Source organism: Balaenoptera physalus (assembly GCF_965194825.1).
Source record: "Balaenoptera physalus genome assembly, chromosome: 7".
NCBI lineage: Eukaryota > Metazoa > Chordata > Mammalia > Artiodactyla > Balaenopteridae > Balaenoptera > Balaenoptera physalus.
The window spans coordinates 38,390,289-38,417,856 of record NC_138886.1 but is presented as its reverse complement, the minus strand read 5'-3'; the positions used below and the strand labels follow the sequence as shown (position 1 = coordinate 38,417,856).

At 36.6% G+C, this 27,568-nt stretch overlaps 1 long non-coding RNA gene and 1 pseudogene across 2 annotated transcripts in view; one reads left to right on the top strand and one right to left on the bottom strand.

The window, feature by feature from the left end:
• The window catches only part of LOC309663858, a 424,398-nt gene that overhangs the window by 124,931 nt on the left and 271,899 nt on the right, over window positions 1-27,568 (bottom strand). The window lies entirely within an intron of this gene.
• Window positions 190-27,568, top strand: part of LOC309663851 (TM2 domain-containing protein 1 pseudogene) — a 44,804-nt pseudogene continuing 17,425 nt past the window's right edge. Inside the window, exon 1 of the transcript XR_014268435.1 lies at window positions 190-24,625. The product of XR_014268435.1 is annotated as a TM2 domain-containing protein 1 pseudogene (transcript). The remainder of the gene's footprint in view (window positions 24,626-27,568) is intronic.

Here is a 27,568-nt window from a genome sequence, read left to right as displayed (position 1 = left end):
TTTCTAGATTTTTTGATGATGGCCATTCTGACCGGTGTGAGATGATATCTCATTGTAGTTTTGATTTGCATTTCTCTAATGATTAATGATGTTGAGCATTCTTTCAGGTGTCTGTAGGCCATCTGTATATCTTCTTTGGAGAAATGTCTATTTAGGTCTTCTGCCCATTTTTGGATTGGGTTGTTAACATTTCCACAGAAGAAAGAAATGTGCACTGTCCAGAAGGAATGAGAATGGAGGGAACTCTTCTGGCCTCTGTTCCCATACACCCTCCCTCATTTCTTTTAGGAGACAAAAGGAGCAGTTTCCCTGAAGAGTGATATCTGGAGATGTGTTTGGTTTCTCTCATTTAGACCTGCTTGGCTTCAGGAGTCTGGGCTCTGTGCTTGCTCCTATCTCCATGTTTAAGCACGCAGGGAATGGATCAGACTCCACACCTGTCTCTGTCTTTACTCTCAGGACTCATTGGGTGTAAGGCTGCAATTCTGATTAAGTGGGTCTTCTTTGTAGACCTTTGTTCTTCTTTAAATGGCTCTCTGAAAGTCCAGACTTTGGGATGGGGGTGAGAGCGAGGGGAAGATATTAGGAGGCCAGAGGTTGGTCACATGTTTAAGTAACAAAGATGTCTTTAATTTCTATCAGTGTGATTCCTTATTTCTCAATTGGTTTGAAATTTAGATGGGATATAAGAGTGTGAACAATTATCATCCTTAAAACCTAATAATCTGTTTTACTAAGTTATGAACAAGAGATAAATTATTATTACAGATGTCTGCTTTATTTATTTTGAACATATACATTAATTCATTCTAACTTTTTGTTTTATTAAAGACTTTTTAAGGCAGTTTTAGGTTTATGACAAAATTGAAAGAAAGGTGCAAAGATTTCTCATATACCTCCCACCCCTTCACATTCATAACTTCCCCCATTATCAACATCACACACCAGAATGGCGCATTTTTTACCAAGGAGGAACCTGCACTGAAACATCATAATCACCCAATATCCATAGTTTATCTTAAGGTTCACTCTTGATATTCTACACTCTATGGGTTTGAACAAATATATATATGTCCTTATAATATACGGAGTATTTTCACTCCCTTAAAAATCATCTGTGCTCTGCCTATTCATCTCTATTGCCATGCCCCTAGCTACCACTGATATTTTTATTGTCTCCATAGCTCTTCCAAAACATTATATAGTTAGAATCATACAGTATGTAATATTTTCAGATTAGCTTCTTTCATTTAAGTTTCCTCCATGGAAACTTCATGGCTTGATAGCTCATTTCTTTTTACTGCTGAATAATATTCCATGGTCTGAATGAACCATAGTTTATTCATTCACCTACTAAAGGACTTCTTGGTTGCTTCCAAGTGTTTGCAGTTATGAATAAAGCTTCTATAAACATACATGTGCAGGTTTTTGTGCAGACATAAGTTTTTTTCTCTTGTGAGTAAATGCCAAGGAGCATGATTGCTAGACTGTTTTGTGAGAGAGGGTGTTTAGTTTTGTAAGAAATTGCCAAACTGTCTCCCAAAGAGTCTGTACCATTTTGCATTCCCACTAACAACAAATGAGAGTTTCTGTTGCCCCACATCTTTGCCAGCATTTGGTGTTGTCAGTGTTCTGGATTTCAGCTATTCTAATAGGTATGTCATGGTATCTCATTGTTTTAATTTGCATTTTCCTGATGGCATAAGATGTGGAGCATCTTTTCATATGCTTATTTGCCATCTGTACATCATTTTTGCTGAGGTGCCTGTCAAGGTTTCTGGCCCATTGTAAAATCAGGTTCTTGATTTGCAAGGCAGAAATAGAGACACAGATGTAGAGAACAAATGTATGGACATCAAGGGGGGAAAGCGGGGGGGTGGCGGGTGGGGGTGGGATGATTTGGAAGATTGGGATTGACATATATACACTGATATGTATAAAATAGATAACTAATGAGAACCTGCTGTATAGCACAGGGAACTCTGCTTCACTGTACAGTAGAAACTAGCACAACATTGTAAAACAACTATACCCCAGTTAAAAAAAATATTGGGTTCTTTGTTTTCTTATTGTTGAGTTTTAAGAGTTCTTTGCATATTTTGTATCTTTATCAGATGTGTCTTTTGCAAATACTTTCTCCCAGTCTGTGGCTTGTCGTTTCATCCTCTTGATTCTCCTTCTCTCTTCTGCTCTTTCACAGAGCAGAAGTTTTTAATTTTAATGAAGTCCAGCTTATCAATTATTTCTTTTATGGATTAGGTTTTGGTGTTGTATCTAAAAAGGCATCACCATACCCAAGGCCATTTAGATTTTCTCCTATGTTATCTTCTAGGAGTTTCATAGTTTTACGTTTTACATTTAGGTCTGTGATCAATTTTGAGTTAATTTTTATGAGGGGTGTAAGGTCTGTGTCTAGATAAATTTTTTTTGCACATGAATGTCCAGTTGTTCTAACATCATTTGTTAAAAGACTATTTTTGTTCCATTGTATTGCTTTTGCCCCCTTGTCAAAGATAAGTTGACAAAAGGGTCTCTTTCTAGGATCTCTGTTCTCTTTCATTGATCTACTGGTCTATTCTTTTCTCCATTACTACACCGTCTTGATTACTATAGCTTTATAGTAAATCTTGAAGTTGGATAGTGTCAGTCCTTCAACTTTGTTCTTTTCAATCAATATTGTGTTGGCTATTCTGGTCTTTTGCCTCTTCATGTAAACTTTAGAATCAGTTTGTAGACATTCATAAAATAACTTGCTTGGATTTTTATTGGGATTGCATTGAATCTATATATAAAGTTGAGAAGAGCTAAGATCTTGACGATATTGAGTTTTCCTATCTATGAGCATGGGATATGTCTCCATTTATTTAGCTCTTCTTTGATTTCATTCATCATAGTTTTGTAGTTTTCCTCATATAGATCTTGTACACATTTTGTTATATTTATACCTAAATATTTCTCTCTTTTTTGGTTGCTAATGTAAATGATACTGTGTTTTAATTTCAAATTCCACTTGTTCATTGTTGGTATATAGGAAAGCAATTTACTTTTGTATATTAACCTTATATCCTGCAACCTTGCTCTAATTGCTTATCAGTTCCAGGAGTTGTATTGTTGATTCTTCTGGATTTTCTACACAAACAATTGTCATCTGCTAACAAAGACAGTTTTATATCTTTCTTCCCAATCTGTATAACTTTTATTTCCTTGCCTTGCCTTTTTGCATTAGCAACTACTTTCAGTACAGTGTTGAAAAGGAAAGGTGAGAAGAGACATCCTTTCCTTGTTCCTGATCTTAGTGGAAATGCTTATAGAGTTTCTTACCATTAAATATGATGTTAGCTGTAGATTTTTTTGTAGATAGTCTTTATCAAGTTGAGGAAGTTTCCTTCTATTCCTAGTTTACTGAGAGGTTTTTTTTTTTTTAAAAATCATGAATGGGTGTTGGATTATGTCAAATGCTTTTTCTGCATCTGTTGATATGACCATGTGATTTAATTTTTTATTCTGTTGATGTGATGGATTACATTATTTGATTGTTTTTATTCAAGTATAGTTGATTTACAGTATTATATTAGTTTCAGGTATACAACACTGTGACTCAGTATTTTTACAGATTATACTCCATTAAAAGTTATTATAAGATATTGCCTATAACATCCTGTGCCATAAAATATATACTTGTTGCTTATCTATTTTATGCACAGTAGTTTGTATCTCTTAATCCCATACCCCTAATTTGCCCCTTCCCTCTCCCTTTTGGTAACCACTAGTTTGTTTTCTGTATCTGTGAGTCTGTTTCGGTTTTGCATGTGCATTCATTTGTATTATATTTTAGATTCCACATGTAACTGATATCATACAGTATTTGTCTTTCTCTGTCTGACTTATTTCACTTAGCCTAATATTCTCTAGGTCAGTCCACACTGCTACAAATGACGGAATTTCATTCTTGTTTATGGATGAATCATAATTCATCGTATATATTATATTTTCTTTATCCATTCGTCTGTTGGTGGACACTTGGGGTGCTTCCATATTTTGGCTGTTGTAAACATTGCTTCTATTAACATTAGAGTGTGTGTATCTTTTTGAATTGGTGTTTTCATTTTTTTCGAATATATACCTGGGGTGGAATTGCTGGATCATATGGTAGTTCTATTTTTAGTTTTTTGAGGAACCTCCATACTGTTTTCCATAGTGGCTGCGCCAAGTTACATTCCCACAAACAGTGTACAAGGGTTCCCTTTTCTCCACATCCTGTCTAACATTACTTATTTGTACACTTTTTGATGAAAGTCATTCTGACAGTTATGAGGTGATATCTCTTTGTTGTTTTCATTTGCATTTCTCTGATAATTAGCATTGTTGAGCCTATTTTCATGTGCCTGTTAGCCATCTATATGTTTAGAAAAATGTCTGTTCAGGTCTTCTGCCTTTTTTAAAATTGAGTTGTATGGGGTTTTTTGATATTGAGTTGTATGAGTTGTTTGTATATTTTGGATATTAACCCCTTGTTGGTCATATCAATTGTAAATATTATTTCCCATTTTGTAGGTTGTCTTTTCATTTTGTCAGTGATTTTCTTTGCTTTGTAAAAGCTTTTAAGTGTAATTAGGTCCCATTTGTTCATTTTTGCTTTTATTTCTTTTGCCTTAAGAGACAGATCCAAAAAAATATTACGACAATTTATGTCAAAGGATGTTCTCTCTGTGTTCTCTTCTAGGAGTTTCATGGATTCAGGTCTTACATTTAGGCATTTAATCCTTTTTGAGGTTTTTTTTTTTTTTTTTTTTGGTATATTCTGTGAGGAAATGTTCTCACCAGTTAAATGAGAACAAAAATATAACAAATGGTTATATGCCAACAGATTGGACAATCTAGAAGAAATGGACAAATTTATACAAATATACAACCTCTCAAGACTGAATCAAGAAGAAACAGACAGTTTGACCAGACTGATCACTAGTAGTAAAATTAAATTTGTAATAATAAAAAAATAACCTCCCAGCAAACAGAAGTCCAGGACTGGATGGCTTTACAGGGGAATCCTACCAAACATATAAAAGATAACCGATGCCTATCCTTCTTAAAATATTGCAAAAAATTGAAGAGGACAGAATACTACCAAATTCATTCTGTGAGGCCACCATTACCCTGATACCAAAACCAAACAAAGAAACGTCAAAAAAAAGAAAATTACAGGCCAACATCTTTGATGAATATTGGTGCAAAAATCCTCCACAAAATATTAGTAAGCCAGATCCAACAATTTATAAAATGGATCATACACCATGATCAAGTGGGATTTATTCCAGGGAGGTAAGAAAACTTCAGCATTCACAAATCAATCAATGTGATGCATCATATTAACAAACAGAAGGATAAAAATCACATGATCATCTCAGTAGACACAGAAAAAGCATTTGACAAAATTCAACATCCATTCATGATAAAAACTCTCCTCAAAGTGGGTATAGAGTTAATATATCTCAACATAATAAAGGCCATTTATGACAAACCAACAGCTAATATCATACTCAGTGGTGAAAAGCTGAAAGCCTTTCCTCTAAATTCAGGACCAATACAAGGATGCTCACTCTTCTATTTAACATAGTATTGGAAGTCCTAGCCACATCAGTCAGACAATAAAAAGAAATACATGGCATCCAAATTGGAAGGGAAAAAGTAAAACTGTCACTATTTGCATATGACATGGTACTTTATATAGAAAACCCTAAAGTATCTACCCAAAAACTGTTAGAACTAATAAATGAATTCAGAAAAGTTGCAGGATACAAGATTAATATACAGAAATCTGTTTCTTTTCTATACACTAATAATGAACTCTCAGGAGAAAGTTTAAAAAAAAGTTACATTTAAAATTTCATCAAAAGGAATGAAATAACTAGAAATAAACTTATCTAAGGAAGTCAAAGACCTATACCCTGAAAACTATAAAACACTGATGAAGGAAATTGAAGATAATACAAAGAAATGGAAGGATATACTGTGCTCTTGGATTGAAAGAATTAACATTGTTAAAATGGCCATACTACTCAAAGCAATCTATAGATTAAATGCAATCTCTATCAAAATACACATGATATTTTTCACAGAACTAGGACACATAATCCTAAAATTCATATGGAACCACAAAAGACCCCTAATTGCCAAAAAAAATCTTTCGAAAACAGAACAAAGCTGGAGGTATCATTCTCCCAGTCTTCAGACTGTACTACAAAGCTACAGTAATCAAAACAGCTTGGTACTGGCACAAAAACAGACACATAGATTAGTGGAACAGAATAGAGAGCCCAGAAATAAACCCATACACTTATGGTCAATTAATCTATGACAAAGGAGGCAAGAATATACAATGGAGAAAAAACAGTCTGTTCAACAAGTAGTGCTGGGAAAACTGGACAGCTACATGTAAAACAATGAGATTAGAACATTTCCTTACATTAATTGACTTTTGAATGTTGAACCAGCTTTGTACATCTGGGATAAACCCGACTTGGTTGTGGTATATTAATTCATTTTATATATTTTTTGGATTTGATTTCTAATGTATTGCTGAGAATTTTTGCATCTGTGTTCATGAGCGATATTGGTCTGTGGTTTTCTTCTCGTGTCTTTATCTGGTTTTGGTATTGGTGTAATGCTGGCCTCATAGAATGAGTTAGGAGGTATGCCCTTTGCTTCTGTCCTCAGAAGAGATTGTAGAGAATTATTATAATTCTTCCTTAAATGTTTGGAAGAATTCACTAGTGAACCCATCTGGGTCAGGTGCACTCTGTTTGGAAGGTTATTAATTGTTGATTCAATTTTGTTAACTCAAATAGGCCTATTTACATCATCTGTTTCTTCTTCTATGAGTTTTGGCAGATTGTGTCTTTCTAGGAATTGGTCCATCTAGGTTATCAGATTTGTGGGCATAGAGTTGTTCATATTATTCCTTTATCATCCTTTTTATTTCCATGGGATCTATGGTGATTTCATTTCTGATACTTAGTAATTTGTGTCTTCTTTCTTTTTTTCTTAGCTTGTCTAGAGGCATATCAATTTTATTGATCTTTTCAAAGAAGCAGCTTTTAGTTTCATTCAGTTTCTCTGTTGATTTCCTGTTTTCAATTTCATTGATTTCTGCTCTAATCCTTATTATTTCTTTTTTCTGCTTACTTTGGTTTTAATTTGCTCTTCTTTTTCTAGTTTTCTATGATGGAAACCTGGATAATTGCCTTTAGTTCTTTCTTCTTTTCTAATAAAGAATGCTAATTTATAGCAGTAAATTTACTGCTATAAATTTCCCTCTAAGCATTGCTTTTGCTGCACTCAACAGATTTTGATAAGTTGTGTTTTATTTTCAGTTAATTAAAAATATTTTAAAATTTCTCTTGAGATTTCTTTTTTGACCCATGTGTTATTTAGAAGTGTGATGTTTAATTTCCATTTTGGAGCATTGTCCAGCTGTCTTTCTGTTGCTAATTTCTAGTTTAATTTCACTGTGGTCTGTGAGCAGACATTGTATGATTTCTGTTCTTTTAAATGTGTTGTTATGTTCTATGGCCCAGAGTATGGCCTATCTTGGTGAAAGTTCCATGTCAGCTTGAGAAAAATGTGAATTAAGCTGTTGTTGGATGGAGTAGTCTATTGATGTCATTTATATCCAGTTGATTGATAGTGTTGTTGAGTTCAGCTATGTCCTTGCTGATTTTCTGTCTGGTTGATGTTTCTGAGAGAGGGGTGTTGAAGTCTCCAACTGTGAGAGTGTATTCATGTATTTCTCCTTGGAGTTCTCTCAGTTTCTGCCTCATGTAGTTTGATGCTCTTTTGTTAGGTGCAGCATGTTAAGGATTTTTATGTCTTCTTGGAGAATTGACCTCTTATCATTATGTAATGCCTTTCTTTATCCCTGATAATTTTCCTTTGAAATCTTCTCTGTCTGAAATTAATACAGCTACTCCTGCTTCTTTTGATTGGTATTAGCATGTTATATTTTTCTCCATCCATTTACTTTTTTTTTCTGTTCTTCCATCTTTTATTTAACCTTATACTGAAGGTTCCAGCCAATGTAGTAAGGCAAGAAAAGGAAACAAAATTCACCCAGCTTGGAAATGAAACATTAAAATTGTATTTGTTTGAAGAAGACCTGATTGTTTATGTAGAAAATCCAGTGATCCTCAAAAAGGCTGCTAGAACTAATAAGTAAGTCCAGCAAGGCTGAAGCATTCAAGATCAACATACAAAAATGGATCAAATTTTTATATAGTAGCAAAGACAATAGAAATTGAAATGTAAAAAAACGTAATTTATAATACCATCAAAAATATTAAATTCTTTGTGATCCATACAAGACCTATATACTGAAGCTATAAGATATTACTGAGAGAAATCAAAGAAACCCTAAATAATTAGAGCTATACCATGTTCATGGATCAGAAGACTCAACACTGTTTTGTTTTGTTTTACATATATATACATATATATATGTATATATATACACATTTCTTTTTTATATTCTTTTCCATTATGATTTATCCAAGGACACTGAATACAGTTCCCTGTGCTAAACAGTAGGACCTTGTTGTCCATCCATCCTATATTCCATCCATTTACTTTTAATCTATATGTGTCTTTACATTTAAAGTGGATTTCTTGTGGACAACATATAGTTGGGTCATGTTTTTTTGACCTACTCTGAAAACCTCTGTCTTTTAATTGATGCATTTAGACCATTAACATTCCATTTTAACTTTTTTTTATTCATGAAAATAATCTCACTGTGAAGTGACCAAGTTGTGTTTATATCCTAGAACTTTGACTTAAATAACATGAAAATCATATGCTAAAAATTTTTGGTATAAATATTCTGGAATCATGCCATATAATGTAGAATTTAGCATAAGGCTTATGCATGTTAAGGCTCTAAATAAAAGGATTTATATTCTGTGAAGTTTAATAATTCAACAAATAGTTATTAAATTCTGAATAAGTTTTAGATCTCATTGTGTAGTGAGGATACAACTGAGACTGTCTCTCAGACATTTTGTGAATGAGATTATTTCAAAGAAGGACAGTATAGTACTGTAATGAAAATTAAATCTGAGGATGTGCTGGAAAGTGACTGGGGGATGAGGAAATTACTTTATATAATATCAATCAAAGTGTATCAGTCAAGGTAATCTAAATTATGCTGCGATCTCCAGACCTTAGTGGGTTAAGAGTACAAAGGCTTATTCTTGGCCCAATTGCATGTCCAGTACAGATAGTCAGGTAGCAGGAGGGTTGTGCTCTGGTCATCATAGTCTGTAGAAACGTAGGATGTCAGAGGCTCCATATGTATGTATATATTTCTTTTCTATGATCACCATTGCAGGGGAGAGGAGATGTGGTACTTCTGCTGGAATTGACAGATGTCACTTCTGTGTAAAAGCTCTACATGCCACTTCTCAAATTTCACTGGCCACAGCAAGGCACATGGCCATGTCTGACCTTAAAGGAAGTGAGGAAATCCAATCACACCAAGGCCTAGAAGGAGGAGTACTGGAATATTTATGAACATCCCTAAGGACCATCACAGAAAGCCTCTTTGAGGAGGTGACATTTTAGTTGAGACCTGATCAGCAAGAATGAGCCAGTCAAGCATAGATGTAGGCAATGATTCTTAACCCTTGCTGCCCATTAAAATCACCATGGACAGAAACTGTAATATGTGCTTTCAGGCATTAATTCCATTATCTTACAGTAATGCTGAGTTTCTATTTTCAAGCTCATTTTACAGAAAAAGAAACTGAGTTGGAGTGAGGTTATATTATTTTCACAAGGTCACAAAAACAATAAGTAGAGAAGTCAGGATTTGCATTCAGATAGTCTGACTCTAGTACCCACAATTTTAACTACTCTAATCCCTGTTTAAATTATGTGAATTATGGCCTCACCTGTAACTAAGTTAAAATCAAGAGTGCTGATCCCTTGGACTCACCATCTCTACGCTTGCCTCAGACGTATATGCATGTGTATGTGAGTGTGCACATATTTGTGCTTACTTGCATGTGCACACTCCAACCCTTAATAAACTGGACTCCTTTGTGTCATGATTGACACTGGTCTCTTTGCTATCCATTGGTCCTCAAAGCACCTTTCAACCTCAAAACCTTTTCACCGACTTTTCCCTTTACCTAGAAACCATTTCCCCCAGATATCCAAATGATTCACTCCCTCACCTTCTTCAATTCTTTGTTGAAACATTACCATTTCAGCGAGGCCTACCATACCATTTAAAATTGCAGCCCTCCCTTAGCATTCCACAGATTTATTCCTGTTTTGATCCTTGGTATATCCCCAGGGCCTAGAAGAGGGCTAGCACCTAGTAGGAACTCACTAAACACTGGTTACTTGAATCCTGGGAATTCAGGCCTGAGAGCTGGCCAAGGAGGGTAAATGAGATTGGATACCACAGTCTGGCCACGGCATGTGGAGGCTGAGTGGAATGCCTATCTGGGAGATGTGGTATGACAGGGAGTGTGCTCCTCATTGGTGGGGCCTGCTAGGGCTATTCCCATCTCAAATAGTACCTAAACAAACCTGATCAACAGTCATCACGGCCAAGGAGAGGAGTATAATCCTGTCTAGCCAAGAAGGAAACATTTATTTTTCCTCTTTCTCTTACCCTTGCCTAACTCCTGAGAGATCAACACAGGGAAGGAAGAAAGTGCAGGAGGTTGGGACGGTGGGTAGGGCAGACGAACAGTTGACTGTGCCTCAGCTCAACTTCAGACTACTAGAGTCACAGTCTGTCCTATCCTGGAGGCAGAGAGAACTTTGAATCAGATAAGGGATTGAAATTTAATACTGAACAGAACTATGTCTTCCAATACTGGAATAAGAAATAAGATTTTTCTAATGACCAACATTCACTGAAAAATTGCAAAATCTGTCACAATTTCATTAAGGGAGTTGCTACATAGAAGGAAAGTTTGGTTCTACATAGATGACTTGGAGGAATGTATTGAAAAGACCATAAAACACTTTGTTTATACCTCAGAAAATTAACACTCCTCAATACAACAGAAAGTTTAAAACTAGCTATTATTATCCCATTAGAGAAGGTAGAAATTAACTTAGAAAGTTAAACAGTGAATTTAAGGTCATACCACAGAAAGTATTAGCCAGGATTAAATATCAGGTTTGGCTGGGTCTAATGTCTATACTTTACTGTTGGGGATATTTTCTTACTTGCGATGAGAAAGAAAGAAAAAACAAAGAAAAACTCACAGCACCTACACACACACACACACACACACACACACACACACACACACACACACACATCTCCTTCAGCCCAACGCATTTTACATTGTTCTCATAAAAGTGCTGAATGTAGGTTGTCTTTCCATGGGAATCTTCTTGAACAGTTTGATATCCCCAAATTTCCGCAATTGGAATATTATCCAGCAGCGTCAAGAAAATATTCATATACTCAGATGGAAGCTGGTTGCACTCACTCCTTCGTGTAGTTTCCCTCCCTGTTTTTTTTTATTTTTCAATAACATTCAATTAATAACTAGCATTCAGTTAAGAGCTGGAATTACTTCATTAACTTAGCCAAATTATCTTTTTATGCTGGTGATAAATAAGCAGCTATTAGCAATGATTCACATTAGTTCCATGGTTTAAAACAGCTAATTTCCTCCTGGATGCTTTACAACACTCACACCGATACTTTTGCTCAATGTATTCTTATTATGGTACTTTTACTAACAAGGTCACCTTCTTATTTTGAACAAGACTATAAATTTCTCTTCTCTGCAAGCTTAGACTTGGTAGAAGCTACTTTATTAGAGGCAGGTATTTTTGTTTAGATCTCTGGGTTGGTTCAAAGGCCTAGGGTGAGATATGGAAGACAGACTAGCTGTTTCTTCTCTTTTCTTTTTTTTTTAACAGCTTTATTGGAGCATAATTGCTTCACAATGGTGTGTTAGTGTTTGCTGTATAACAAAGTGAATCAGCTATACGTATACATATATCCTCATATCTCCTCCCTCTGGTGTCTCCCTCCCACCCTCCCTAGCCCACCCCTCTAGGTGGTCACAAAGCACCGACCTGATCTCTCTGTGCTATGTGGCTGCTTCCCACTAGCTATCTATTTTACATTTGGTAGTGTATATATGTCCATGCCACTCTCTCACTTCGTCCCAGCTTCCCCTTCCCCCTCCCCGTGTCCTCAAGTCCATTCTCTATGTGTGCGTCTTTATTCCTGTCCTGCCCCTACGTTCTTCAGAACCACTTTTTTTTTTTTTTTTAGATTCCATATATATGCATTAGTATACAGTATTTGTTTTTCTCTTTCTGACTTACTTCACTCTGTATGACAGTCTCTAGGTCCATCCACCTCACTACAAAGAACTCAATTTCATTTCTTTTTATGGCTGAGTAATATTCCATTGTACCTATGTGCCACATCTTCTTTATCCATTCATCTGTCAGTGGACACTTAGGTTGCTTCCATGCCCTGGCTATTGTAAATAGAGCTGCAGTGAATATTGTGGTACATGACTCTTTTTGAATTATGGTTTTCTCAGGGTATATGCCCAGTAGTGGGATTGCTGGGGCGTATGGTAGTTCTATTTTTAGTTTTTTAAGGAACCTCCATACTGTTCTCCATCAGACTAGCTGTTTCAAATGTTGGATGAATTTTCAAGGACGCAGATAGTGCGTGCAGGGGAGGCAGGCAGGCTGTAGAGGAAGGGGCTGAAGGCATCACAGTCTTGTTTCCTCTTTCTGTTGTCCTTTCTCTTGTCCTTTGCCGTATCCTTCCACTTTGTTTCAGCAAGAATTCAAATAGACTCAAAAGGGACTCTGATAGCTTCTTTTTAAAGTTTAATGTGTCATATGTGGAATGTAATCATGTTGCCTTTGGTGCTTAACCAGTAAAATGACTGGTGCTGAGAGTTTTGTCTCACTTCCTATCAGAACTTAAGTTGATGTTCAATTAGTTATCAAACTCAGTATACACCTGTTTTATCTATAGAACACTGAAGATAGTCCTTACACAGTATCCAAGTGTTCTACAAACATGTCAGGAGGATATCAGCAAACAAAAGTTAATTCGAAGAACCATTCTTCTGTGTTGATTGGTGGCTTTGCATTCATTAGATCAAGTTCAGAGGTTAAATTCTTACATGTGACTGCAGTGTTTACTGTTACTCTATAAGTTTACACTCATGATATTCTTCCTTGATAACTGGAGTATATTTGGCATCAGTTAAACAATGGTCTCATGGTCTAAATGCTAAGATTCTTAGAAGTTTCTCAACAGAAACAATCTATACTTTACATTTAATTTTGCTTTTATATGAAAACAACTTTTTAAAGCATCTAAATCTAATTCTAGTTTTTAAAAATATATTTAAGAAGGATTTTAGAGGAAACTATTAAAGAAATGAATGCTTAAATATAATTTAGTACTTTTCTCACTAAACCATTACTGTTATATATAACTTGGGTTTCCTCCTGGTAGTAGTTTCTTTAATTCATAGAAATAGGAATCATCTGCTGTTCACAAATAATTAGTTTAAGAAGTATTGCCTGGCTGTAGTATTTAAGTTTAGTCACTCATTGAGAACCTAATGTGTACTAGCCCTTTTGCTCCTACTTTTAAAGAACTCTTAGTATAATGAAGGACGTGCATTGGGCAATACACGTTTATAATACAGTGGGATAAATAGTCCTTTAAAGTCTTGTGGCATTCCAGAGGGAGAAGTGACCTGTGATTACACTGGAACTTGGGGAATGCTAGACAATGAATCAGAGATTAGAGCATGCTAGGCCAAAGGAGCAACACAAAAAGTAAGCCATGGAAGTAAAATAAAAATGATCTCAGAATACCATAATCTAGGATAGAAAATAAGGGGAAATGGCTAGAGTGATAGATGGAAGGGTAATTGGGGACAGATTTTCAAGGTTATAGAGGATCATTCTGAAATATTTATCACCAATGGACAACCGTTAATAGGTCTACAGATGCCTTGGAATGATCCTCTCTGACCTCGGCAGTGCCATAGTACTGCTATATAACAAACCCCAAACTCAGTGAGCATCTTGCTCATGCATCTGCAGACCAGTTAAAGTTCACCTGATCTAGATGAATACAGCTGGGCTCGGTGCCACAGTGTCGCTCATCCTCCTTGGACCAGCAGCTACTGGAGGCATTTTCTTCTCATGGCAAAAGGCCAAGGCCCAAGAGAACACGCCCATCGTGCGTGAACATTTTCAGCTTTTTTTCATTTCATGTCCAACCCATTAGCCAAAGCAAGTTACATAGCCAAGGCTCCAGTCAAGGGGCGAGAGGTATATTCTACCTAATGTGAAACTATGACATAAGTATGGAACTATGAAACTATTACAGGAGAGTGAAATATTGAGATCAATCTATAGTACTCTGTATGGCTGTTTTCATTACTCTGGGAACCATGGGTCCTCTTTTCTCACTGAATAAGAATTATTTAAGTATTTTCTGGTTAATCACAAAGGATGATGAAGTGCTGTAGCAGAGGAAGCCTCCAAATGACCCTGATCCAGCACATGTGCCTGATGCTGCTAAATTCAGGTGACTATGTGTTTTTAAGTAAGCAGGTGTCTAAGTTGGTTGGGCATGTTCCTTTTAGGCATCCCACTCATCAGAAATCCAGCAGCCATAGCTACAGCCCCTTTCCTCCACTGCTCTAGTAAATCTTAATATCCTCCCTAGAGATCAGCCAATTCCAAAATATTGATTGGCCTTAATTCTGTTTAACTTATGAGAACAATCAAACTCCCCACTTGAGGTGATACAGTATCTGCTGTTCCTGGGAAAGAAAGACTAAATAAATGTCACGGAGAGGAAGCAGTAAGAGGCAGTGTCCGCCTCGACCCGTAAGTGCTGTTTGTGTCTTTGTGTCTGTCTCCAGTCTCCACTGTCACCTGGAACGCTTTTACCTCAGTTGTTTAAAGGTTTTCCACTGCAGTTTCTTTTTGCTATCTCTTGCATCCCTTCCCATAAAGTAGGCAGTTTACAGTAATAGCATAGTAATGAAGCTCTGCTTCAGGCAGGAAAGGTTAAACATTTTAAAAATGCAAACCAGATAATTTTTTTAAAACATCAAAATAGTCTTGGTGCCACATCGCCTCTGTGCCATCCCCAGCCATTCTTTTAACAAAAGATGCTTCTCTCTTATGGGAGCTTCTCATTTGTCGAGGAGAGATTTCCCTGTCTCCTCAGCGGCACACTCTGTATAATTTAAGGTGACTCACTGTACAGGAAAGTTCACCTTCCATTAGCATGTTTTCTTTAGTAAGCACTCTCTTGCAAGTGCTGTAGTGTAAACATGAGTGCCTACGAATATGAACATTTATTAAATAGCACTGATGAATATTTCAATACCTCAGGGAGAGCAATTCACAGCTCAATCATTCAGGCTGTTTTAAGTGCAGCACAGGACAATTCCACTACATCTTCCATTAATATTTAATTGCCCATTTTATTCTGTTTACCTTTTTGGTTAATATATAATTTAAAGCCCTTCTACTAAAAAGGGGGGAAAAGAGAACAGCTGTTCATCTGCTTTTAACAAATCTCTGGTGAGAGCTTTTATCTCATTTAAAATTCATTGCAAAGAGTTTTTATTTAATATCAGTAACACAAAACCTTAGGTATTAAAAGTAAAACTTGGAAGCGACTCTCATGCAAAAAGCCTCACTGTGACTTGGGTTTGATTACATATCCATTCCTGAGTGGCAGGCATTGACAGGAAATGTCTGAACTGCCAGCAATGGCGCCATGTGTCACGTCCTCATGAAACAGAATCACAGTAACTCGACCTGACACATTCTGACAACATGTCGGAAAGTTGTTATGCACCCTGCAGAAAGTGAGTCCTGTCATCCCAGCAATGCAGATTTTACTGACGGGATAAAGCACTTCTCTGCTTGCTAAAGGACAAGGGAGTCAAATATGTGCGTGGCCTCGAGGAGCCAGGAATCCCTGACGCACTAACATTCGGTTCTCCTTGGCCCTCCCTTGGTGGATGGTATCAGCTTCTCTTTTTGTTGTGTTCAGAGTCCCAGGGCCTATCTCTCGTCATTTTAGCTGTTCTTTTCTCCCAGTTGGCTGTGGTTGTTTGTCTCAAGTGTGTCCCTTAAACCCTACTTGGTGGCAGGGATCCTGACATTTACTGACAGATCTCCACGTTCTTGGGGGCTTCCTAGACCTCTCAGGCTAGCCAGTAAAACTGACCCCCACATCCAGCCCAGTGAGGGTCACCCTATCCCTTCACCCTCAGTCGCCTGGAATCAACTGCTTTCCAGGACAGCGAGCTGCATAATCACCTGTTTCTCCTGCTCCACTTGATCTCTGCTGCAGATTCATTCCTTCCTGTCTACTGAGCTATGGTCTGCTTAAGTATTCCCAGCATGGCCAAGCCAGCAGCAGCAGGAACCTCAAGACACCATTACCACTGTCACTTTACTTCAGTTCTGAATTTCTTTTCTAAGGTAGATTTCTCTTATCTGCTTTGCATCACTTTATTAATGCTCTCCTCAGTCTCTTGTTAAATTTGGTTCACTTTCTCCATCTGACTCTGTTAATAGAGACTCTTACATAACACTTCCTTTCACTCATTCATTTATTCACTCACAAATACTTATTGAGCATCTGAGCCAGGCATTGTTTAATGTGCTGGAAATATAGGAATACAGTAGGGTGAGGAGGAGAGAGAGGAAGAAAGAAGGAGAGGGACAGAGAGACGGAGAAAGAGATAGAGACAGAGAGACATAGAGACGGAGAAAGACAGAGATAGAGAGATAAGAGAGAGAAAGTCTTACCTGACTTTATGTAGCTTGCGTAATTTGAAGAGGAGTCACTGATCTTGAACTCTGCTGATGGTGAACACAGGCATAGTGGCACTCCACCCTTGCCCCAGATGCTGGGATGCCTCTCTGTATGTGCCCACAATACCTCAATATTCAGCTGGAAAAGGAAAGATATTAAATACTATTATAAATTTATTGCAAAGTCAGCCCCAGTTTTCACCCCTTTCTGTATCAACACCCTCTGAAGCTTGTATTATTCAACCATCTGTTGAATCTGGGTTGTCCTTGTGACTTTCTTTGGCCAGTCGAATTTGGGTTAAAGTAGCAGTGTGCCAGTTCTGAGCCTAGGCTTCAAGAGACCTTTTTGCTTCTGTTTTCTTTTGGACCTTGCTTCTGCCTGGACTAGCTTGCAGGAGAATAAGAGGCTACATGGAGCAGAGATGACATACCCCTGCTGAGACCATCCTATACCGGCTAACAGCCAGCCAACCAAGATCAGCAGAGTGCCTATCCAACACATAGCTGACTGCAGATGTATGAGTGATCCTAGCTCAGACAAGCAGAACAACCCTGAGAAGAAGGCCAAACGGCTAGCCCTGGGATTTCCCTAGTGGTCCAGTGGGTAAGACTCCGTGCTCCCAATGCAGGGGGCCCGGGTTCGATCCCTGGTCGGGGAACTAGATCCCACATGCATGCCACAACTAAGAGTCCACATGCCGCAACTACAAAGCCTGCATGCTGCAACGAAGAAGCTTGCGTGCCACAACGAAGATCCCATGGGCCGCAACTGAGACCCAGTACAGCCAAACTAAATAAATAAATAAAATAAATATTTTTAAAAATCCCCCCAAAACAAAAGGCTAGCCCTCCCAGATACTTGTGGGCAACAAAAATACATACTGTTTTAGGCCATTAAATGTAGGGGTGTTTTGGTATGCTGTAATAGCTAACTGATGTATTCTCTAAACTTCTTACATGATCCAGTTAGGTGAGATATGCACTTCTATATCATGTGGCAAACCCCATTCAACCAGATCTTAGGATTTCACAGTTTGGGCTTTTTAAAAATTTTTTTCAAGTTTCTGAGCCAGGCAGTTGGATCAAATCCCTTAAAAATTGAGCTTAGACTGCAGTGAGCTAGAAATGAAATGAGAACCAAAGGCTAAAAGGATGGGAAAGATATGGTTTAAATTCATTGCAAGGGAGAATTGGATGACTGTTTGGATTGATTTATATCTCATCAGAAAGGGCTCACATATCTCTGGGTGTAGTCATTTACCAGCTTGAGTGCAAAAACTGATGCCATGATGTAACTGTACACAGCTCAAATTGTGGTTACAACTCACATTTCCATCCCTCCTCCCCCATTATCCTCTGTATTAATTCAATCACAGAAGTTAGGTGGGTTGGTAGGGACCTATTAAGTCATCATGCTTTTCCCCAAGAGCCATATATGAATTTCCACCCATAGTATATTTTCAGATGCTTTCTTCAATAAAGTTGAAAATGGCTTGAGCAATGGTCCACCCTAAAAGCTTTAACTGGAAGTGTATTCTTTAAGCACTTTACTGGAAAAGAAATTAATGCAGAAAAAAATAATTGGAGCTTTGTCTGACCAAAACCCACACAAGCAGGGACATTCAGAGTAACAGTCAGATTTTCTTTCCTCTCTGCCCCTTTTTTTGCTTTGTGTTCTGCTACAAATGTATCAGATACCTTTTGCGGAGGTCTGAGAGCACATTGGAGTTGGGATTGGGTATTATAATGATTCAGGGACTACCTGAATTACATGGCCCATTTGAATTTCTTAGATATGACCAAATCCTCAAAAGTTTTTCAAGGCCAGGGACTTCCCTGGTGGCGCAGTGGTTGGGAATCTGCCTGCCAATGCAGGGGACATGGATTTGATCCCTGGTCCTGGAAGATCCCACATGCCACGGAGCAACTAAGCCAGTGTGCCACAACTACCGAGCCTGCACTCTAGAGCCCGCAAGCCACAACTACTGAGCCCACATGCCACAACTACTGAAGCCCACGTGCCTAGAGCCCGTGCTCCGCAACAAGAGGAGCCACCGCAATGAGAAGCCTGCTCACTGCAGCGAAGAGTAGCCCCCGCTCACCGCAACTAGAGAAAGCCCGTGCACAGCAACAAAGACCCAACTCAGCCAAAAATAAATAAAAAATAAATAAATTTATAAAAAAAAATTTTCAAGGTCAGAAAATCCAGATGATTTGCAAGATGGGTAATTTGAACCAGAGAGGATCACAATATTGCGTCTTGTTACAGCTGAGCCCATGTAGTCATCTTATAGTTTGCAAATTATGGCTTTAAGGAGTCTCAAATCCTGACTTCTGGCCCTAGTGTCATTGCTTCAACTTTATACGTATAGAATATCATTATTCTAAAAATATTAAAATGGAATAAGGGAATCTAGTATGGAGTAATTCCTGAGCTGAGTGGACTTACATAGATCTCAGATTGCAATAGCTGCTCAGAACTCTGTAGCTGGGAAGACTCAGGTAAGAATCCACATATGGGTAGAATGATCTCGGTCAAGGTTACCTAAATATTTGAAATCTCAATTTTCTAATTTTTAAAATGAAGAGAATAGGTATTTTCCCTAGAATTGTTATTAGGATTAAATGAGATAATGTATATAATAGGAGATAGGCCAATATTTCCCCAAGTTCTGCCTAATGTTAATAGAGGTTATGTATAAAAATGTACTCTATTATCAGATAATTGTGGGAAACGGTGTCAAGTGAAATTAAGCAGTTTTCTATACTATAGGATTTCTCAGAGTTTTTAATGTACTAGTATTCAGAATGAATCTGATTTCCTAAATTCATTTGACTGTGGTACTATAATACCAGTAGGAAAGGTATTGTGTAGAAAATAGTGAGTGTCCAGAAGTGTTAATTTCCTTCCCTGTTCTGCCTATCATAGACTGGTCATAGTGGTTTGGTAAGATCTGAGAAGGAAAGCTTTTTCTAATTCTCTTACCCCTTTCTCCAAAGTTTCTACAGAGATGGAATGATCGACTCAGACCTGCTTATCCCTTCAAACATAAAAGTGGTTCATCATTCCATCCCAGATAATGCTTGTTAGCATTCCAAAAAAAATCCCATGATTTGAAGATTCAAGTAATACTGAATAATAAGATATAAAAAGTAAAATCCCCACTATATACCAATTAGAACGACTAAAATCCAAAATACTGGCAATACCAAATCTTGACAAAATTTGGAGCATCAGGAGCTCTCATTCATTGCTGGTGGAAATGCAAAACGGTGCACTCACTTTGAAAGATAGTTTGGTAGTTTCAGACAAAACTGAACATACTCTTACCATATGATTTGGCAATTGCACTCCTTGGTTTCTACCCAAATGGGGTGAAAACTTACGTCCACACAAAAACCTTCACACAGAGGTTTATAGCAGCTTTACTCATAATTGTCAACACTTGAAAGCAACCAAGATGTCCATCAGTAGGTAAATGGATGAATAAACTGTGGTCCATCCAGACAATGCAATACTATTCAGCAGTAAAAAGAAATGAGCTCTCAAGCCATGAAAAGACACGGAGGAACCTTAAACGTATATTACTAAGTGAAAGAAGTAATCTGAAAAGCTACATAATGTATAATTCCAACTATATGATATTCTGGAAAAGACTATGGAGACAATTAAAAGATCAGTGGTTGCCAGGGTTTAGGAGGGACTGAAGGTTTAGCCTCTTTTCATATGATCATTGTTCATTTGCATTTATTTTCTTCCGTGTGCTCATCCTTTGCTCATTTTTCCATTGAGCTACTCTCTAAAAAAACACAATTATTGATTTATATAAGCTCTTTGTAAATTAAAAAAAATTATATTTATAGTTAACATTGTATAAGTTGGAGAAAAATATTTTTATAGCGTATGTATTATAAAATTATAATTTTTGCTGTTATCTTTTATTTCATTTTCGTCACATAGAAATTTAGAATTTTTATACTGCTAAATTTATTATTCTTTTACTTTTATGTGTTTTTAGTCATGTGTCCTGTCAGGAAGACCTTCTCTATTCTAATATCATAATAATTTTATTTGTACTTTTGCTGAGAATGTTTAAGGATTCATTTTTTTCACATTTAAATCTTTAATATAACTGAAAATTATTTTGGTATAAAGAATAAAAGAGGGATTCAACTTTTATTTTTCCAAACAGCATTCCAGGTATTTTAACCTCATTTATTGGTAATCCTGCTTTTCTCCACTGATGAAAAATGCCATATTTAAATTAATTTCCCATATGTATTTGGTTCTATATCTGAATTCTCTACTCAGTTTGTATACTCCTATTCATAACAATTCTTCTCATCATTTTCCTAGATTGGATTTCCCAGGAGTGGAATAAACATTTTTAATAGAATAAGCTATGCTTTATATTGATTATAAGATTAAAATTTTAAGCCTAACAATTTTCTATTCAAATGTTTAGGCTTAATTGTTGAATTGGGAAATTGTGTGTGTGTGTGTGTGTGTGTGTGTGTGTGTGTGTGTGTGTGTGAGAGAGAGAGAGAGAGAGAGAAAGGAGATTATTTCACTGATATAAGTACTTTAACCTTGAAATTAAAAGGAAAAAACAGTAAAACTGGTTATTTCCATACATTTCAAGCCTTAGTTATTAACAGGGTAGTTTGTCAGTTCGCTATAATTCTAAAACTTAAAGTAAAAATTAAAAGTAATACAAATTCATAAAAATAAATAATATTTTCTTTCACAAACTAGAGATAGCAAAGTCAATGTAATTTGTACTGTATCCCCTAAAATTTCTGAGCCAGTCTTACTCCCATTTACGGATGGTAGAAAAAGGTAAAAAGAGTGAAATGTGATTAAAACAAAAAATGAATCCACGTAAGGAGTGGAAACAAACCCCCAAAGAGATGAGTACTCTCTACATGTATCTTCATTGATAAAAGCAAGGCTGGACACTTGTTTGGCTTACATTTTTTATAGTTGTTGTTACAAGAAAGAAATTTAGAGATTGCAGTTGATAGTGAGACCTGGAAGAGCATGTTAAACCTTCAACTAAGCTTCCCCAAATGGCTTAATTTTACTTCTGGCGTTCAACTTTAGGTAAAATGATCCCTTAGAGATTATTGAATCAGAGAAATTTTAGGTAAGTCAGACTGAAGCTTCAGAACTACGGGGTAGGGCCAGGAGTAACCTCTCTATCTTTGCTTAGTTGCAATTATGCATGTGTTTTTACCATTTTCAGATAGAAACTTGGGAGTAGATGCTAATCTAATAGCTCATTTTATGTACCAAAAGGGCACAGTACATATGTTATTTCTTTTCTGATTACATCTTTCCTAAATGTTCTTCTTTCCCCAAAATTAAATTGCCTGTTTGGTTGTTGCCTTTCTCAAAGTGAAGGATAATTCCATGCAGGTATTATAGTCACTATCTAACCCCTTGCTTTTCATGAAAATAACACAAATTCAAGAATGAATCTCTTAAAAACCTTGGCTCTTTCTTTCCTATTTCTCTCTGATGCTACTTGTCTGGATTTATCAGATGAAAGATACTCTATCAGCAGTACCGTTATTATCTACCCACTTCCAAATTGTCATGCTTTCAGTGGAAGAAATCTGATCCCCAAATGGGAGAAATCTCTTGTCTTTTCTATTTGTAAAGACAGCTGCAAGTAATTGTTTAGTGTCTCTGTTATTTCCTTTTCCATTGTCTCTAATTCCCCCTGTTATTATTATAAGTGCACACAATTTTTCCTTGATGTTTGTCCTGTTAAATACACACAGTGCTTACAAAACATTTTTAAAATTTCTTGGTTATAATGTTCTGATTTTTCTCATGCTTACTATTTAATTTTCCTCCTTTAATTTTTGATTACTTGTTTGCAATTTTCCCCTTTATAAACCAACTTTTTTCCTTTTACCTTAATGACTGATGTTATTTTTTTTTCCTTTCAAAATATGGATTATTTAATATCCAGAAGAAAGGAACAAACATCTCTCCTATTTTATCTTAACTGCAGAAGCTTTTGTCCTAATTCAGTCCCCTTGTGACCCTGGGAAGTCTCCTTCCAGGTGACCAGCAAAAGCACAAGAGTTCCAAAGCTCTAGGGCAGCTCCTTTTTCCTCTCATTCATCTCCACCAGCCTGAGTATGCTGAGTATGCTGGCTGCTGGCCAGGCCTTAGCAAGACCAGTATTGCCACATATTCAGATTCTTCTATGTGGGGGCTCAGTCTGACTTGCTTAGTTCTGGGGGTGCTTGCTCTGAGCAAGATACTTCCAGATTCTCTGTAACTCTTCCAATAAGTAGTTTTGTGAACCTTTCGCTTCATTCAAAACACTAGAGGTATCTTACCAGGTCGAATAGTCCAATTTGGTTCAAGGTGTGCTAGGGAAGCACCATGCACCATTAGTGTCCCAGATCATCAACACCCTTGGCACTTCTTCACTTTTCAACACCTTCCTTATGGATGAAGAAGTGGGAGTCACATAGAAGAAGACATCTAGACACCTCCCATTAAGTCATTCTTGCTGTTTTAGCAATATGCTTCTGCTTGAAGCCACCCTCTGTACTATGGCTATCTACCTCACACACTTTGCCCATATGACACCCCTCTGTTGGTAATGCCCTTCCCCCCTTAAAATTTCACATAACTCCTACTCATTCTTTATTTAAAGACAGTTTTAATTTTTATCAAATATACGTATACTTAGTTCAGAAGGTCAGCTACTTCTACCAGATGGGTTAAGGTCAATAACAGTCTCTGGTCTCTTTTTCCCCATTCTCCCTACCTACAGGCAGTCACTTTCCTCTCTTTTGCCTTATTCTTTTGGTATTTATATTTTCGGCATTACTTGTTGACATCCCAGTAAGGAAGGTAAGAATTTGGTTTCCCCCTCTGCCCTTCTATCCTCTAATACTTATTGTATTGATATCAATGGTGCCAATACGGTAAAATTATAGTTTAGGTTGGTAAATTTAGTATTTACATTATTATTATATAATTTGGACCTGAATCATATAGTAAACAATGATCATTTTTCTTACCTATGCAACCTGTTTTTTTTTTTCTCCTGGATATAATAATTTCCCTTTTTTATTTGCTTATTTTTCTATATATTTAAAAGAGGCCAATCCTGAGCACTGCCAGTTGCCTAATTAGCCTCTCAATACTTTCATTCACATCTGCTATCCTAACAATTTCATCTTCGGCAGTGATCTCTCTCAGAACATTCTGACCTGCTTTTAGTCTGCACAGGTTGCCTCCATACCTGGTGCACAGCTGTTACTTTCAGATTCCCATTTGCCACCATCTTGGGGATTCTCTTTGCCACTGATCTGTATTGGATCCCCTGCTCTTGTTTCAAGGTTGCATTATCCTCTCCTATTACTCTGAGGATATTCAAGATAACTTTTTGAGACTTTCCTCTTTTTGCATAGTCTCTGTTTCCTCCATGTTGCTTTTTTCTGTTTATTTCCCTAGAGTATTTAATAGTTCTGGATGTCTACACATATTTAAGAGTAGGAAAATAAAACTTATTGGAAGTTCTGAGCTTGTGAGTGGGATGAATTGACAGCAGTGTCATTGTGGGATGATATGGCTCAGTTGACATGGGAGAACTCCTGATTTTCAGTATCTTTTTGTCTTTTCTCATTGCCTTCTCCAGAAGAGACTCTTGCAATCTCCTGCCTGGAGGGCAAAGACCCAACAACCAACATTTGGAAGCTAAGTAGAGGAAGCAAACTAGAGTATGTAAGTATTATTTCCATTTTTAGTAAAGCATACCTTGGTTCCCCCTGTCCAGAGACTCTCTATTTTATACTTTCCAGAAAGTAAATCTCAGTTTTCTCCAAGGTAGGGTGGTACAGAATGGAGATGGGATGGGGCTGGAGAGACAACTTTCTTCAATGACTTTAAGCCAATTTTCCTTTTACTAGCCCATCCATAATCCTTGCCCCACTTCAGATGATGTTGCCAGTTACTGGACCTATTGAGGATCTTGGCTGTCTCCATTGATGGTGTAGGAATGCCCTTTCTCATTCTGGTAACTAAAAGTGGTCTTTTTAGTTACCACTCAGCTAACAGTTTTCTAGCCTCCAAATTTTGTTATTCTCTTCCCTCCTTTTTCCAATTTTTAATAAGTGAGGTATAATGTATATACAGAAAAGCACGTAAATTGTAAGTGTGTAGCCTGATGAATTCTGACAAAGTGAACACACTCATGTAACTACTACCTAGATCAGATTATAAAACATTACGACACCTCGGAAGCCTTCTCTGTCACTCCCTTCATCTATCCAAAGGTAACCACTATTCTGAATTCTATGACTTTTATCAGTTCTATTAGTTTGAGCTGTTTTTGAATTTTATATAGATTGCATCATTCAATACATACTCTTTTGCATCTGGCTTTCTTTGTTCCACATAATGTTTGTAAGATTCAACAGTATGTTGAATAATTATAGTCCTTTGTGTGAAATACTACAATTTCTTTATCTCTTCTACTGCTAATGGATTTTTGGGTTGTTTCCAGTTTTGGGCTACTATAAATAATGCTGCTGTGAACATTGCTATATATCTTTTTTGGTGAACATATATATGAATTTCTTTGAATATATACCCAGAAGTGGACTTGTTGGACATTGAGTGTGCAATTGTTCTACTTTGGTAGGTACAGCTCAAAAATTTTCTAAACATTTTGTAACAATTTACGTTCCTATGAGCAATGTTAAGACAGTTCCAGTTGCTCCATGTGCTTACTAGCTGAAGAGCTGGTGATATTAAATATCAGTCCTTTTAGTTTTTGCCACTCTAGGGGTGTTGTGATAGCTCATTGTGGTTTTAATTTACATATCCCTGATGACTAATTATGTCAAGACCTTTTTATATGTTTATTTGCTACCATTATTTGTAAAGTGCCTGTTCATGGTCTTTAGAAGAAAATTTTTTAAAAATGGATCTGTCTTTTCATATATATTAAACAACCTTGAATTCATTGTAATATATTATCCATCTTTGTATAACTGGACTTAATCTGCTAATATTTTGATTAGGATTTTGTATCCATACTACAGAAAAAGATTGGACAGCAATTTTAAAATCTTGCTGTTTCTTGTTAGATTTTGATAATCAACTTTATCCTGGGCTGGGAAGTGTTTCCTCTTTTTCTTATTTCCTGAAGAATTTCTATAAAATAGGTGTTATTTACTTACAAGTATTAGAAAGAATTTTTGTTACAGATTCAATTTCTTTCATAAATATGGAATTATTCATATTTTCTCTTTTTATTTGTCAGTTATAAGAGCTGTGTTTTTGTAGGAATTTATTGATTTCATCTAAATTTTCAAATTTATTGGCATAAAGTTTTTCATTGTATCCCCTTATTATTTTTTTGATTCCATAGGGACTATAATGATGCCCCATTTTTCATTTCTCTTATTGGTTCTTTTCTACCTTTTTTCTTTCTTATCTTCACTCTTGATGTTTATAAATTTTATTATTCTTTTCAAAGAACCAAACTTTTGATTTCCTGACCTTTTCTACTGTGTTTTTATTTTCTTCTTCACTGATTTTTTCTTTTATCCTTATTATTGTCTTTCTTTTACTTTTGGGGGGTATTTAATTTGCTGTTCTTTTTATTGCTTCTGAGGGAGGTAATTTAGGTAATAGACTTTAAGATTTTAACTCCTAACACAGGCTTTCGCTGCATTCTATGGGCTTTCAATATATATTTTTATAAATTTTCATTTAGTTCAAAGTATTTTCAATTGATTTCTTTAACATATGGGCTATTTTTAAGCATACTAGATAAGTTCTAAACATTGGTGATTTTCTACTTTTTGCAATTAATTGATAATTTAATTGCATTATGATCAGAAAACATAATATGGCTATAGTAAGTCTTTGTAAAATTAGTTATTATACAAGTGTGTGACAGTGGTTATCATTTAACTGTGATCTGCCCCTACTTTGCTCATTACTCCTTCATCTTAACAGCTCTGAGGCCTTGGGTAAGTCACTTTACTTCTAGTAGCCTTAGTTTCATGAAATAGAAAGATGGAAATATGAGCTCTAAATTTCCCTTCATAGCTCAAATATTCTATTATTCTAGGTTGTCTTTTATCCTCTTAACTAGAATTCAGCAACATGATAGTAAAAAGGAATCCACAGAACAAACCTCATTATTTGTTCACACACCAAGTAGTGGTAATTGGCAAAATAATTGCCATTTCACCAAACATGGATTTAATTTTGTTTAGTTAAGAATAAGGCATAGGGCTTCCCTGGTGGCACAGTGGTTGAGAATCTGCCTGCCAATGCAGGGGACATGGGTTCGAGTCCTGGTCTGGGAAGATCCCACATGCTGCGATGCAACTAGGCCCATGAGCCACAACTACTGAGCCTGCGCGTCTGGAGCCTGTGCTCCGCAACAAGAGAGGCCGCGATAGTGAGAGGCCCGCGCATCGTGATGAAGAGTGGCCCCCGCTTGCCGCAACTAGAGAAAGCCCTCACACAGAAACGAAGACCCAACACAGCCAAAAATAAATAATAAAAAAAAAAGAATAAGGCATATACTTAAGTTTTTTAAAAGGGTATTTAATAGTTAATAATGTTTGCAGCCCCTGCTTTTTAAGGCATGCCTCATTTCATGAAAGATCATGAATGAAAACATTGAAATACCGCAAGAAATATATA